The sequence below is a fragment of the Mustela nigripes genome, chromosome 7 (genome assembly GCF_022355385.1).
Source record: "Mustela nigripes isolate SB6536 chromosome 7, MUSNIG.SB6536, whole genome shotgun sequence".
NCBI lineage: Eukaryota > Metazoa > Chordata > Mammalia > Carnivora > Mustelidae > Mustela > Mustela nigripes.
The window spans coordinates 132,599,290-132,613,264 of record NC_081563.1 but is presented as its reverse complement, the minus strand read 5'-3'; the positions used below and the strand labels follow the sequence as shown (position 1 = coordinate 132,613,264).

General features: G+C 45.5%; 2 long non-coding RNA genes across 4 annotated transcripts; both read left to right on the top strand.

Moving 5' to 3' along the window:
• Positions 1–42: 42 nt before the first annotated feature.
• On the top strand, positions 43–5,561 carry LOC132022806 (uncharacterized). 3 transcript variants are annotated; one of them, XR_009405737.1, is made up of 6 exons: positions 43–541; positions 716–799; positions 1,168–1,229; positions 1,521–1,624; positions 3,987–4,151; positions 5,267–5,561. It is a non-coding gene; the product is annotated as an uncharacterized LOC132022806 (long non-coding RNA). The 3 variants fall into 3 exon arrangements; XR_009405735.1 differs by lacking the exon at positions 5,267–5,561 and having other exon boundaries at positions 3,987–4,452; XR_009405736.1 differs by lacking the exons at positions 716–799; positions 5,267–5,561 and having other exon boundaries at positions 3,987–4,452.
• Positions 5,562–8,791: 3,230 nt separating this feature from the next.
• Positions 8,792–13,620, top strand: LOC132022805 (uncharacterized). Its single transcript, XR_009405734.1, has 3 exons — positions 8,792–8,896; positions 9,747–9,839; positions 12,970–13,620. It is a non-coding gene; the product is annotated as an uncharacterized LOC132022805 (long non-coding RNA).
• The last annotated feature ends 355 nt before the right edge of the window (positions 13,621–13,975 follow it).

Sequence of the window (13,975 nt, the reverse complement as noted above, 5' to 3'; positions counted from 1 at the left end):
ACAGACAGAGATCACAAGTAGGCAGAGAGGCAGGCAGGGGGCGGGGGGAAGCAGACTCCCCGCTGAGCAGAGAGCCTGATGCGGGGCTCCATCCCAGGACCCTGAGACCATGACCTGAGCCGAAGGCAGAGGCTTTAGCCCACTGAGCCACCCAGGCGCCCCCTGGTTTCCCATTTTTAAAAGAGTAACTTTGGAGTGTGGGTTCACGTGAGACACACACACACACACGCACACACACACACACGTGTAAAAGCCGGAAAGCAGCCGTGGGTCTCTGGGGGTCGGCCCGCATCCTCTAGCACTGGCTGGGAAAGGTGGGCGGAAAGGGAAGAAATCAGAGAGGTCTGGGACGGGTGAGGGGCCTAAGTCAGTAAGACACACAGACTGGGCGACGGGCTCAGAGGAAGTAGAGTCCGCGGTGATGCTGACGTTGGTGTGAGGAGCTGGACCGAGGCTGCCAGGGCTCGGAGAGGAGAGACGGGACGGCAGGAGGAGAAGCCAAGTCCGCCTTGGTCACCGGGAGTGTGACACTGACAAGGAGGTAGGAACAGGGAGATGACACTGGATTTACTTTTATTTTATTTTATTTTTAAAGGATTTTATTTATTTATTTGACAGAGAGAGAGCGATCGCAAGGAGGCAGAGACACCTGCGGGGGGGGGGGGGAAGCAGGCTCCCTGCTGAGCAGAGAGCCTGACGTGGGGCTCGATCCCAGGACCCTGAGACCATGACCTGAGCCGAAGGCAGAGGCTTTAACCCACTGAGCCACCCAGGCGCCCCATTGGCTTTACTTTTAAACGTGAGTAAAATATCACGCACAAAACAGTGGGCACGAGGGAAGTATCCAGCGTGATGGGTTTCCCAAAGTGATGTACCAGGTCCTCGGCTCCCCTGAAGGTCTTCGTGCCGCTGCTTGTCACCGTCCCCTCCCACGGTGACCAGCGTCCTCACCGGGCACAACGGTAGATGTGTTTTATGGGCAGTTTTAAGCCTACGATTACAAGACAATAATCAGAGGTGAGGATGGGGCACTTGCTCATGTGGTTCACAGAGAAATTCCTCCTGTGTGTCTTCTTTTAGACTGCCTGAGACTTTTTTTGGCCTTAAGGCTTCCCTTAGTTGTGTGTGATTCTGAAGTTGGCTTGTTCGTCTTCTCCTTCTTTTCAGGGCGAGGCACGAACGTGGAGTGTGGCCATCTCCTCCCGTCCGGACCCCTCTTCCTGACCTCTGTGAGTCGGGCCGAGCTGGCAAACCACAGGACAGGGGCCAGCGGGGATCCCCACTCCCGCCCGCCCCGGCCCCATCCTCCGTGGGGTTGATTTTCCCTGCCCGACCCCAGCACGTGAAGGTTCTTCTTAAGGCCTTGCCCTCAGCTTCTACTTGTCGCCGTGCTCGTTTTCAGGTTGCTGTGAAAACAGCCAACACCGTTCGGACCTGAAAACTAATTTCGTCTCTGTCTCTCTGTCTCTCTGTTTCTCTGTCTCTCCCCCCACCTCCCTCCCTCCGTCTCACTCTTGCAGTGATTATTGCGTTTGGAAATAATTCTCCGTACACCACCAGAACCGGCAGAAGGACCGAGGCTGCTCTTAGGACTCCACGGACAGACAGACGGACGCACAGACAGGTGGGAGAGCCACCCTAGCAAGACGCACTCACACTTGCAGAACAAAAGGCTTATCTTTATATTTATCTGTTTTTACTCCTCTGGAGACCCCAGTCCCTAGAGAACTGTTTTCACTTCCTGGGCCCTGCACACAGGTTTTCTCCATGTTAAAGAATAACCTTTGAGTCTCCCACACCCTGTGCCCTGGACTCCGTGGCCACATTTTTACACACACACACACACACACACACACACACACACACACACATCCCAGGTGGTTTTCTTTCTTAGGTCGTTTACAACCTGCTTTCTAGGTTTTGAGTCTGAGGCTCAGGCCTGATTCTTCGAAGTGTGTTGACGAGCTTCTGCCCTATCAAGAAGTGTCTTTCCTGGTGGAAGTGTTTTCTGTTTGTTTGGGTTTTTTTCTTGTTTTGTAGAGCTTTCTGCTCTTCCCCTGATCTGCTGGGCTTGAGACACAGAAAGGGATCTGTGTGGCAAACGACACAGAAGGGCGCGGTGTTCAGAGCCAGACGAAAACAGTCATAACATTAGGACTTTGGGGGTTGGTAAAGAGGAAGACGGTTAGGAAGATGAAGAGGGCACAGAGGCCTAGAACTTGGTCCTGATGTTAAAAGGGTAACCTATAGCTGGGCTCTGACTTCTCAGAGTCTCTGTTTCCTCATTTGAAGAATAGGAATGAAAATAACCACTTCAGAGAGGAAAAGCTAGCACAAGACAAAAGCAGAGAGGGAGGCAAACCGTAAGACGCTCTTAATCGTAAGGAACAGACTGGGGGGTTGTCGCTGAAGGGGTCGGTGGCAGAGGAATGGGGCACGTGGGTGACGGACAGTAAGGGGGTCACGTGACGTGACGAGCTCTGGGTGTTCTATGAGACTGATGGAGCTCGGAGCGCTACCTCTGAAACCATTCATACATTATATGCTAATTAATTGAATTTTAATAAATAAAATAAAGAGGTAAAGTAAAATAAAATTAAAATAAACAAAATAACCACTTCAGGAGATATCCCCGAGGCTCGCACGAGATCATTTATGTGAAGACTCTGTAGAACGCAATCAGTTCTTCTAAAAAAAAAAAACTATAAATATTCATTGAACACACATTTTTTTTTTTAAAGATTTTTACTTATTTGACAGAGAGAGAGAGATCACAAGTAGGCAGAGAGGCAGGCAGAGAGAGAGAGGGGGAAGCAAGCTCCCTGCCCAGGAGATAGCCAGATGCGGGGCTCAATCTCAGGACTCTGGGATCATGACCTGAGCGGAAGGCGGAGGCTTAACCCACTGAGCCACCCACGTGCCCCAAATATGCATCTTAAAGAGCTTCACTAATGGTAAAAAAATTCTGTTTCTGTCAAAGTACATTAATAAAAATGCAGTGGCTGCTGTCAGAAAAGTGCATCCCAGTTCAACCACCCACTCAGCCAATAAGCACTAAGGCCTCCTGGGCGCCAGACGTTGGGGACTGTAATAGCGGACCGTCAGGTAGAGGGAGGTGGAGGAGAGACAGACGTTCAACATATAGTTAAGCAAATAAATATCTAAGTACAAACTGCACAAGGGCTGTGGGAGAAACTCTCCCAGTGTGTGTGTGTACATAGATGCGTTCAAAAAAATTTGAATAGACAGTAGATTTTGCTAGTAAATTTATGCCTACAGGCATAGAAAACTTTTGGGGAATAATCCATGAGAAATCAGTTACAAGTCTTTCTTTTTGTGATAGGAACCAGGAAAGTAGATAGGGGGATGTCTTTTTAAGCTCTAAGTGTCTATAAAATTTGAAGTCTGGAACTATATGCATGCATTTTTATTACTCTTTGCTTGTATAAATATCAGTGGGTCTCCTATTACCGATAGACTTAGGTCTGATTTGATTTTCTTCATTAGACTGTTCTCTATTCAAAAGCGAAACCTGTTCTTTAAAATGAATAAAAGATTAACTGCTTAGCATATTTAACTTGCCAGGCTAACCCAATTAAATATTAAATAGAATATTATTGTACTTGAGCAGACAAAGGTCACTAACAAGAGTGCAAGAATGCAGCAACCCACACCAAGTCGTTACCGGCCCACGCGTGCCCACAAATTTTGCCTAGTCAATAACACTTTCATTCAGCACATCGTTATTGAGCGCCTACTGGGTACCAGGTATTGTAGATAAAACAAAGCATACATTCCAGTTGGAGGAAACAGACACGAAACAAACAAATCAAGTATGTAGTATACATTGTATATAAGTATATAATAATACAAGTGTCACAAAGAGAAGGTAAAGCAGAGTTGGGTACAGAGGGACCGACGGAGACCGACGGAGACGGACCGTGCTTTCTGGTTATTTATGGAATACATTTCGTGGTTGCACTCAGCATAGAGAAGGGCCGGGAGACACGTCCGCAGTGACCTGGGTGAGGTGAAGGAGGGATGAGCCACGCAGGCGAAGGAGGGAGGAATGCGCTCTGCCCGGCGGACCAGTAAACGCCCTCAACTGGGAGTCTGGAGTCCAGCAAAGTTTAGCTGTGAGCACGCGTCGGGTATGCTATCCTGTCCACTTGTCAGTAGTGTTCCAAACATCTCATAATTTAAAATTTATTTTTTAAAAAGTAAAAATTAGGGGTGCCTGGGTGGCTCAGTTGTTAAGCATCTGCCTCGGGCTCAGGTCATGATCCCGGGGTCCTGGGATCGAGCCCTGCATGAGCCTCCCTGCTCCACAGGGAGTCTGCTTCTCCCTCTCCCACTCCCCCTGCTTGTGTTTCCTCTCTTGCTCTGTCTCTTCAAATAAATGAATAAAATCTTAAAAAAAAAAAAAAAAGTAAAAAGTGAACGCTGATAGTTTTATTATCTTTGTCTATATAAAACTCAATATACCATTCTGGGCATTACATTTCTTTTTGAGATATTTAATAAAAAAGGATCAATGTGAAGTATAACGACCATAGAAACAGAGCTTTATCTATTTTTTTTTTAACATTTCTTCACTTTTCAAGGGGTGCAGGGCAGGCTTATTCTGAAGAACATGTGGGCTCTGGACCTTGGGGTCGTGAGTTCAAACCCTGACTTTGGTGTGGAGGTTACTTAAAAACAAAATCTTAAAAAATAATAAAAAATAAACATATCTTTATATTTCAATACTTTTTTTAAAGATTTTATTTATTTATTTATTTATTTATTTGAAAGAGAGAATGCAAGTGAGCACGAGCAGTGCGAGGGGCAGAGGGAGAGGGAGAAGCAGACTCCCGATGAGGGAGGACCTTGAGATCAGGACCTGAGCCGGAGGCAGACACATAACCAACTGAGCCACCCAAGCACCCCGTATTTCAATATGTTTTTATACTTCCTAAAACCGTATCTATTCATAGTTGTTGGTTTTGGGTTTTTTTTTTAAGATTTAATTTATTTATTTGACAGAGATCACAAGTAGAGAGGCAGGCAGAGAGAGAGGGGGAAGCAGGCTCCCCGCTGATCCTGGGCTTGATCCCAGGATCCTGAGATCATGACCTGAGCCGAAGGCAGAGGCTTTAACCCACTGAGCCACCCAGGTGCCCCATTCATAGTTTTTGAAATACATTTTCTATCTATTGTCTTAACAGTGTCTCATGAAATACCCATGGGGTTTTTTATTGTGGTACACGTCCATTTTTATCCACAGATGTTAAATGAGTAACTATTACTTCCGGGCCATAAGGACAAGGATTCTGGGGCATGTTGTTTTCATCCTACTCTAAGATGTTTGCCAGTAGGAGGGGAAATGCGACAGACGGATGAAACCAGGTGCTACTTAAAGAAAAATCACAAAACATCATGATGGTGCAGATGGCGAGGGCAAGCCCGTCTGATGGCCCGTCTGATGGCCCGTCTGATGGCCCATCTTGGAAGGCTCCTCCCGCTTGGTCTTCGCCTGTCAGAGGGGCCGGCTTTACGTTCTCTCCGAGTCCTTTGATTTATTCTCTTTCCCCTTTCCCGCTCAGATGTTCAGTTCTAACCCTGAATTCTGATGGAAATAGCTACTCTGTCACCAGTCGTTGTTCCTATAACGGGCTGAGCATGAAGTTAATCTTCTCTCTCTTCAAACCGGGTTTCTGTGGGTAGGCTGTTCGAGAACACTGGTTCTCAACCACAGGGGATCCAGGCCCCCCCACCCCTTCCCGGGGACACTTGGCGGTGTTGGGAGACATTTTTGCTTGACGGTGCTGCTGGTGGCTACGGGGTTGGGGCCGGGGATGATACCCAGGACAGCCCCCTTGGGACAGAGAAGGATCCAGCCCAAAATGTCAATGTGCTGACGATAAGAGGCTCGGATCTCCAGAAATTGGAAAAGACCAAAAGGTGAGACAATGAATGGATGGAGGGCACCACTGTCTTCTGATGTCCACACGGTATGGGTATGTCCCACTTCGGAAGCAACACAGCGACTTTTGTCATAGTTGATGCTGATTCCCTTCCACTGATTATGCTCCATTATCTCTGAAGCCCTTGGGGTGGGACTTAAGCCTGCGTGAAACCCAAGCACAGGACCACAAAATGAAAAATGGAGGCAAATTCAAACATGGGCTGTAACTACCAGAGGACTCCTCCTGCTCTAAGCCTCTTGGAAAAAAAGTCTTCAGATCCTTGGTTTCATTCAACTGACAATAGGTTCATCTGCATACGGCATTCAGCAGCAAAGTAAACTTTTTTTCCTGAGTCTTTTGTTTCCAAATCAAAGGGAAACAAAGAATATCCCGGCTCCATTCAGGCACTTTCAATGACTCTCAAATAAACGTGGGAGCAATTTGGAGCCATTTAACATGTAGAGTGATGAGAAAGCGTACTGATTAACCTTGTAAACATTCTACACAAGTGCAAGGCAACCTTCATAAAGAATATCCAAGTGTCCTTTGAATATAATAGCCCCTTGGCACTTGGAAATGTTCATAGGTCTCTGAAATAGAATAGAGCAGAACAGACTGAAAGAAGGCAATCTTCAAGTCTTCCAGAAACGGCGCCATTAACACATTATTTTTCAGTTTCTTTACGCTCCGAAGCTTAAGGTTTCTCACCCCAAGATCAGCTCCACTTACAAAAAAAGCCCTTTGGGCCCATATTTAACCAACCACCAGAAGGGATTCAAAAGCAGGCTAATTGAACACGGGGGTTTTTGAAATTCTATAATGATAACCCAGGATTTTTCTCGAAAACACCCAACAGCGGCCGGTTGGCAGGAAGCAGGAATTAGACGAGAGAATTGATGGAAACCTGCCCTCCACACTTGGAAAACAAAACAAAACTGCCAGTAAGAAGCGGTGAGCTTTGAAATCACTGTGTGTCCATCATTCCCAGTCACTGCCTTCAGCCTCACGGACACCTGCGCCATCCACCTTTCGGGGATCAGGAAACCCCCCCTGTGTCGGGTCACCCCGTCCCTCCCTTCTAGGTCCCCGTCGCCCTGGGTTCTGTCTGCGTGTTTTGCAGGCCCCTCCTCTGCTCCAAAGACCAACGAGGTCTGTCTCCAGGAAGGGTACTCGGCCAAAAGCGTTCACCACTTAACCGTATTTATCCCTTTCTTAGCCTTTTACCCGCTGGCTTCAGATTTCTCTGTAACAGGCCAGCGATGGCCAACCTCCCCCGAATATCAAGTTCTGAAAGGGGCTGGAGAGCCACACAGGGGAAGAGTTCGTGGGGAGCCCAATGTGGTGTTTTCTGTCTAAATCCTCGGGCCTCCCTCCAGCCTACCAAGGCAAGTGACAGGAAATTAACAGCCATAATCAAAGACTCGAGCCTTTTTCGGTAAGGGGGGACGGAGGAGGGGCTATAGGCATTGTGCCCAGGAGAACCTAGAGAGAGAGAAAACCTCTCTCTGCTCAAATTTCTGAAGTTTGTTGCCAGTGAGTCAGTACATACCTGACCAGGGGGGGAAAAAAAAAGGTTGTCTAACTGGTTTGGCTGTTTCAGCCGACTACTACTGGGAGAAGTAAACAGATCCTTAGCCTTTCAGTTATGTCTGATTTGGACATTATTTTCCAGTCAATATTTGTCATTTGAGGGCTGTTCCTCAGCGGGCCCTGAATCGGAGAGATGGACACACACAGTCTTGGATGAGCAGACTCCCAGCAACCAGCCAGCAGAAGCTACCCCTCCTCCGGGCAGTCCTCCAGGTGTTCGCCAGAAGGGGCTGGGGGAGGATTTGGTAACACTGAGTCAGGACTTTGCAGGTCTCTTGTCAGACTGCAGCTGAATTGAGAAATGTTCTTCCTTTGCCCTCTGGGCTCCTCCAGTCGGCCGGGATTTCTGCCGATCGCCGCACATTTCAGTGAACTGGACAGGGGTTCTCTCTCTCTCTTCATTCAGGAAGTGGCCCGCTGAGCCCGGCCCGAGCCCCGAGATTCTTTCTGCTCTGATGATATAAACAAATTGCAGAGGAAGTCAAGTCAAACTTTCCCTTGCTTCTTTTGTTCTCCGGCTAGCAACTCCGAAAGCAGAGCCAACTTTTTCTTTTTGGATGCCTTTGAAAGATTGCTCTTAACTGACAAGGCAGAAACCCTCATGGGTTTTTTGTTTTGTTTTGTTTTGTTTTTTGTTTTAAACAAAGATCCTCCTAAACTTCTTTTGTTATAAAAAAAAAAAAATCAGAAATTTCCTGGAAATTTCTTTTAAGGCTGTTTTTTTTTCCTTTTTTTGAGCCTTTCCAACCCAATTGCTCCCTTCACAGCACATAACTCCCTAATTGTTGTTCTTCCCTTCAAATTTCAACCAGGAGAGCAATAATGAGCTTTGCATGGACAATGGCTAAACCTGAATGAGGCTCCTGGTGCCCACATTCAGGGCCAGGGAAAGCTAACAGTCGTGATTCAATAAAGGTGCCAGCCCAAGGCATGGGCCAGACAGAAAGGAGACAACTTATCTGTTGAATCTACAGATACTGCTTGAAAAATCACACATAATTAATCCCTTCTCTGAGTGGAGGCCATTTGAAGCTTTATCACAAGCTTTAAGATTTCATCTCTAGGTTTCACTGACGGCTACGGGAGGGAACATTTTCAAACCAGAGGTCCCTGATAATCCAGACGTGATACCACGCCTGTACTGGTTATCTAATAAGAAGAAGCTTTGTGCTAAATAACTGAAGGAAAACAGAGTAGAGATGCACCAACAAATCTTTGCAGAGTGGCCCTGAGGTGGCTTCCCAGATGGGGCATTCGGTTACGTTAATTCTGGTGCAAGAAATAAAGACAATGGGACAGCTCCATGGATATCAGTATGCCTACCTCAGTTGTCCTCAGGTCGCCTTCTGTGTACAGAGGTGGGTAGTCAACATTTTTTTTTTAAGATTTTATTTATTTGAGTGAGAGGGAGAGAGAGAGAGAATAAACTGGGGGATAGGGAGGGAGAAGCAGACTCCCTGCCGAGCAGAGAGTCCGACATGGGGCTGGACGTGGGGCTGGACTTGAGCTCGATCCTGGGAGTGAGCCAAAGGCTCGAGACCTGAGCCAAAGGCAGACACTTAACCAATGGGGCCACCCAGGCGCCGCTTGGGGTAGTCAACTCTCAACACAGCCCTAATTTCTAGTCAAGCATGGTGGAGCTCAAATACAGGCTCACAATATTTACTGAGCCTCTGTGTTCCCTTCTGTAAAATGGGGGTTCGTTTTACCATGACAGTACTCTTACATAGGTCAGAAAAAATACATACTGAGAGAAAGAGAGAGAGAGAGATCTCACTTCACTCAATGTGTGGTGTGTGTTAAGTTCTCAGTGAAAGGTAGTTATGATGATTAAAATTCGTAACACTATGTGAATTCTCCCGGGTCGGGAAAAACTAGCCTTGGCAGAACCTGAACTTTACAGATATTTGCAAAGTTACTCTGCTGTCAGAACATGTTTGCTCAATCATGATCGTCTCCTCCCTCTTTATCTATAAATACACAGACACTGTAGATATTTATAGAGTAATAGGTATATAAAATCATTTGTGCAAGTTGTAACTGACTGTGTAATTATTGAATAAACAGTGGATGAAAGGGAAATGTGAGGTTTTGAAAGCCGGCTTTCATTCGCATTTTATCTTATATTCATTACCGGTGATGGTTTTTGAGACATCCATTTTCCCTTGAGCAGCATCAGATGAGAATGTCATTTCATTTGCACGGCAGGGTAAACAGACAGAAAACCGGAGGCAGCAACTGGCTTGGACACTTCCACAATATGCGGGTCATTGTTGGAAGCTGTGTGTGCCTTCACACCCCGTAAGTCTTTTTGAAGTTTGCCGTAGAACATGTAACACTTACAACGTACCTGACACTATCTCGAGCAAATAGAGCCACCTTGCACTGATGCAATCGCTATACATTTATAGAATTCTACAATTGCCTTCCGCAAGCTTTGTCAAATGCCTACTGTGTGCCAGGTGCTGGGACACAAGGAGGAACTGTTATTGACGCTGGACTGCCTAGTGTGCAGACTCAACACACACTTACAGTCCAGAAAAGCAAGGCCACCAACCACCACAATCCTTCCTTGTCCTCCGGAGGAGACAACCGGATAATTCAGAAAAGTTATTTTAAATTTCAACATACGCATGCTTTTGTCACTGAGAAACTCAACTCAATTTTTTATTCTAGTTTGACTTTTTTTATGTTAATTTTCATGTGGGGGCAGGTCCTGAGAGAATATGGATTATTGTTCAGAAAATACTCCTCCCCCACTCCTGCTTTGGCTAGAATATACTTCCCTGCACCACTGACCTTGGACTTGGCCATGTGATTTTGTTGGCCAATAGGCTGTTAGCAAGCTTGATTCCAGCCGAGCTGGCAGTGCATTCGTGTGGTGGATCACGCCCTTTTGCACTTCCAACATTGCCATGAGGAGTGTAGGTCTATTCAACCAAGGAGGATGAAAAACGCCTGGGGCAGATCTGGCTGTGACCCACAATTGAAAGCCCAGTCCAGCGCAGTCTAGATCATCTGAACACCAACCAACTTGCAGAGATGTTTTTGTGGGATTAAGTAATTACTGTTTTAAACCACTGAGTTCAGGAATCATTTGTTACACGGTATTATTGTGGCAATAGTGGACTGATGTAGGCCCCATAATACTTACAGGTCTTTTTTTTTTAAAGATTTGTTTATTTATTTATTTGCCAGACAGAGATCACAAGTAGGCAGAGAGGCAGGTCGAGAGAGAGAGAGACAGAGACAGAGACAGAGACAGAAAGAGGAGGAAGCAGGCTCCCTGCTAAGCAGAGATCCTGATGCGAGGCTTGATCCCAGGACCCTGGGATCATGACTTGAGCCGAAGGCAGAGGCTTTAACACACTGAGCCACCCAGACGCCCATACTTCCACGTCTTAATCTGACTATGGGCATACCAATACAGTTACTAAATTGCAGGGGTTGGGGGGTGGGGAGCAAATTTAATTTTAAAAGATCCTTCAAACACTTGCCTTCCTGATTTGACTTTGTTATGTAAATTGAGGTCAATTATAACCTTTCATGCACTAACTGAAATTTGAGGCCCATAATGTTCAAATAAAGCAGCATGTGGTTGAAGAATAAAAGAGGTATAAGGCACTCATTTATTTATTCAGCACTAGATAAAGCCTTTATTTCACAAATGCTTCGTCCAAAGAAATGGTTCCCTCGTTATAGAGATGCTCACTGAGCTCATCGGTATTTACTAGACCTTGGAGAGGCAGTATCCAGTCCAGTGCTCACCATCGGCCAAGCATTGTTCTTAGCGCTTTGCCTACATCAGTTTATTTAACCCTCAATGCTTAATGTCACAGTTACTGTGGTTATCTCCAAATGACAGATAAGAAAAATGAGGACCCAAGAGGGTAAGTGACTTCTCCACGCTTCCACGACTTGTAAGTTACATATCTGGGATTCAAACCGAGGCTCTCTGATTTCAGAGCCCTCACGCTTACCCACCATGGTAAGACATATCTAGTTCTTGTTGACGGTTGACGGGGAATGTATTGAGAAAGGACAGCAGGGAGGTTGTTCCGAGGCAATACACAGTGTGGTGTGTATTAGGGACTGACAAATGGCCGATGCTTTAATGAAGTTGAAAGTCAAGTGTGTCTCTTACTCATTGCCATGGGACAGGGGTTAGTCAACAGAGTTTTTGTGAAGTGCTTAATTATTTTAGGCGTTTTATAACTATGACGTTATGGTGCAAAAAAACTGTACACGTTAAGTAAACAGAGGAGAATGGTTGTATTCCAATTAGTGTTTATGTGACATTGACATCTGAATTTCCTCATGTCAGTTCTACAAGCAGTAAGTATGTGTGGGAAGACACAAAGGATGTTTCTACTTAGTGTATTTCCAACGGTTCCGGTTGGAACTATTATGGAATATCATGGAAATATAATGATATTTGATGCATCTTGACCTTGGAACTCTGGCAAGTTGTCTGCCAAAAGCGAACATAAGTCATCCTGGTAAGAACAAGAGATGGTTTTCAGTAAAAGTAATGACAAGCTTTTGGGTTATTTCATTGTTGTAGGAGGATTCTCCAGTGAAACAGAAACAGTAGAATATTTGTTTATTTATTTATTATAAGGAATCTGGTTCACACAACTAGGGAGGCTGTGAGGTCTCCTGATTGTCATCTACAAGCTGGAGATCCGGGAGAGCTGGTGTGATTCAGCCTGAGCTCAGAGGCCTGCATCCCAGGAGCACGGAGAGCAGGAAAAGACTGAGGTCCCAGCTCCAGCAGTCAGGCAGGGAGGGTCAAATTCTGCCTTCCTCTGCCTTTCTGTTCTATTCAGGCCCTCCGCGAATTAGATGATGCCCGGCCACACTGGGGAAAGGCAAGGTGCTTTCCTGAATCTGTGGATTCAAATTTCATCTGGAAACACCCTCTCAGACACACCCAGAAATAAAGTTTAACCAAATATCTGAGTACCCAACGATCTAGTCACATTGACATAAAATTAACATAGAGGAGTAAATGTTACATGATCATGGTGGGGTGGGGGAGGGAGGGACCCACGTGCTTGCTAAAATACTGCATTGACAACAGTAACAAACAATGCATGTTCCATCTTTACAAAGGAAAGCAACCACAAACAGTACAGTCATTCAAGGAGTATTTGAGCCTCATCCCTGCCCAAGAAAGCTTGTATTGTCCTGAAATCTTAAAGAGGGCATATATGAAAGAAAATTAACAGATGTTTCCCCAAATTGGACCTAGTAACTCTAAAAATTTATATCACCTAACTAGAGATGAATAGAGAAGCTAGAAGAAACATTCCAAATTGACAATAATAATAGTATTTTTCAGATCAAAAAGTGTTGTCATTTGTAATATTGTCTTTTATGCAAATTAAGTATTAACTTTTATAACTAACTTTGTATTCCTTTTATTAAGGAAAGCCCCCAAACTGCAAAGCCTGCAATCCTGGAACCAGCTCTGAGTAAGCACCTACTGTATGCACCAAGCATATCTTGAGCACTGAACGGAACAGACAGCCGTGGTTTTAAAATATGTCCCTGAATGCCGTGAGTTCATTGCCACTCCCTTGTTTCAAAAGGCAGAGGCTGTTTCCTTTCGCTTTGAGTGTAGGCTGAACCTGGTGACTTGTTTCTGGGGAGTGGAATATTGTGCAAGTGACATTATGTGGTATTTAAGGCCAGTCATAAAATACATTGCTGTTTCCCTCTCATTCCTTCTGGAAGCCAGCTGCTGTGTTCTGAGAGTGTTCCAGCGCATTATGGAAAAGCCCACACCGTGAGGAATGAAGGCCTCCAGCCCATAGCCACGCATGTGCACCTTCTTAAAAGGAGATAATCCAACTGTATTCAGTCGAGCCTTGAGATGTTGGCAGTTTCGGCCAACATCTTCACTGCTTGTAAGAGGCCCGGTGCCAGAACCATCCCTTCAAACTGTTACCAGTGATTCTTGACCTCAGACACTAGATGAGATAAGAAAGTTGTGAAGTTGTGAAGTTGCTACATTTTGGGGCAATTTGTTACACAGCAGACAATCAATAATATACCGACAAAAGTCCTGGCTTTAGGTCTCTTATGTTCTGAGGTTCATTTAATAGCCATTGAATAAATGTTTTTTGAGACAATGGTGAATGATGGTAAGCTAAAGAAACATATCAAATTATCATTAACTGTTCATTCACTTATCAAATATTTACTGAGCAGCCCCATGTGTTTATCCATGTTCCAGGCATCAAGCTAGAACAATAAACAAGAAAAATGGAACAACCCCCCCCCCCCCTCGTGGAGCTTCCAGTCTGGTAGAAAAAAGCAAGTTTTTGCCCTGTGTCTGATACTTACTCACCGCAGGACTCTGAAATCAAGTTTCCCTCTCCCAGATAAGTGTATTATCTCATTAAATTCTCACACCGGTCCCTGCCTCTGCC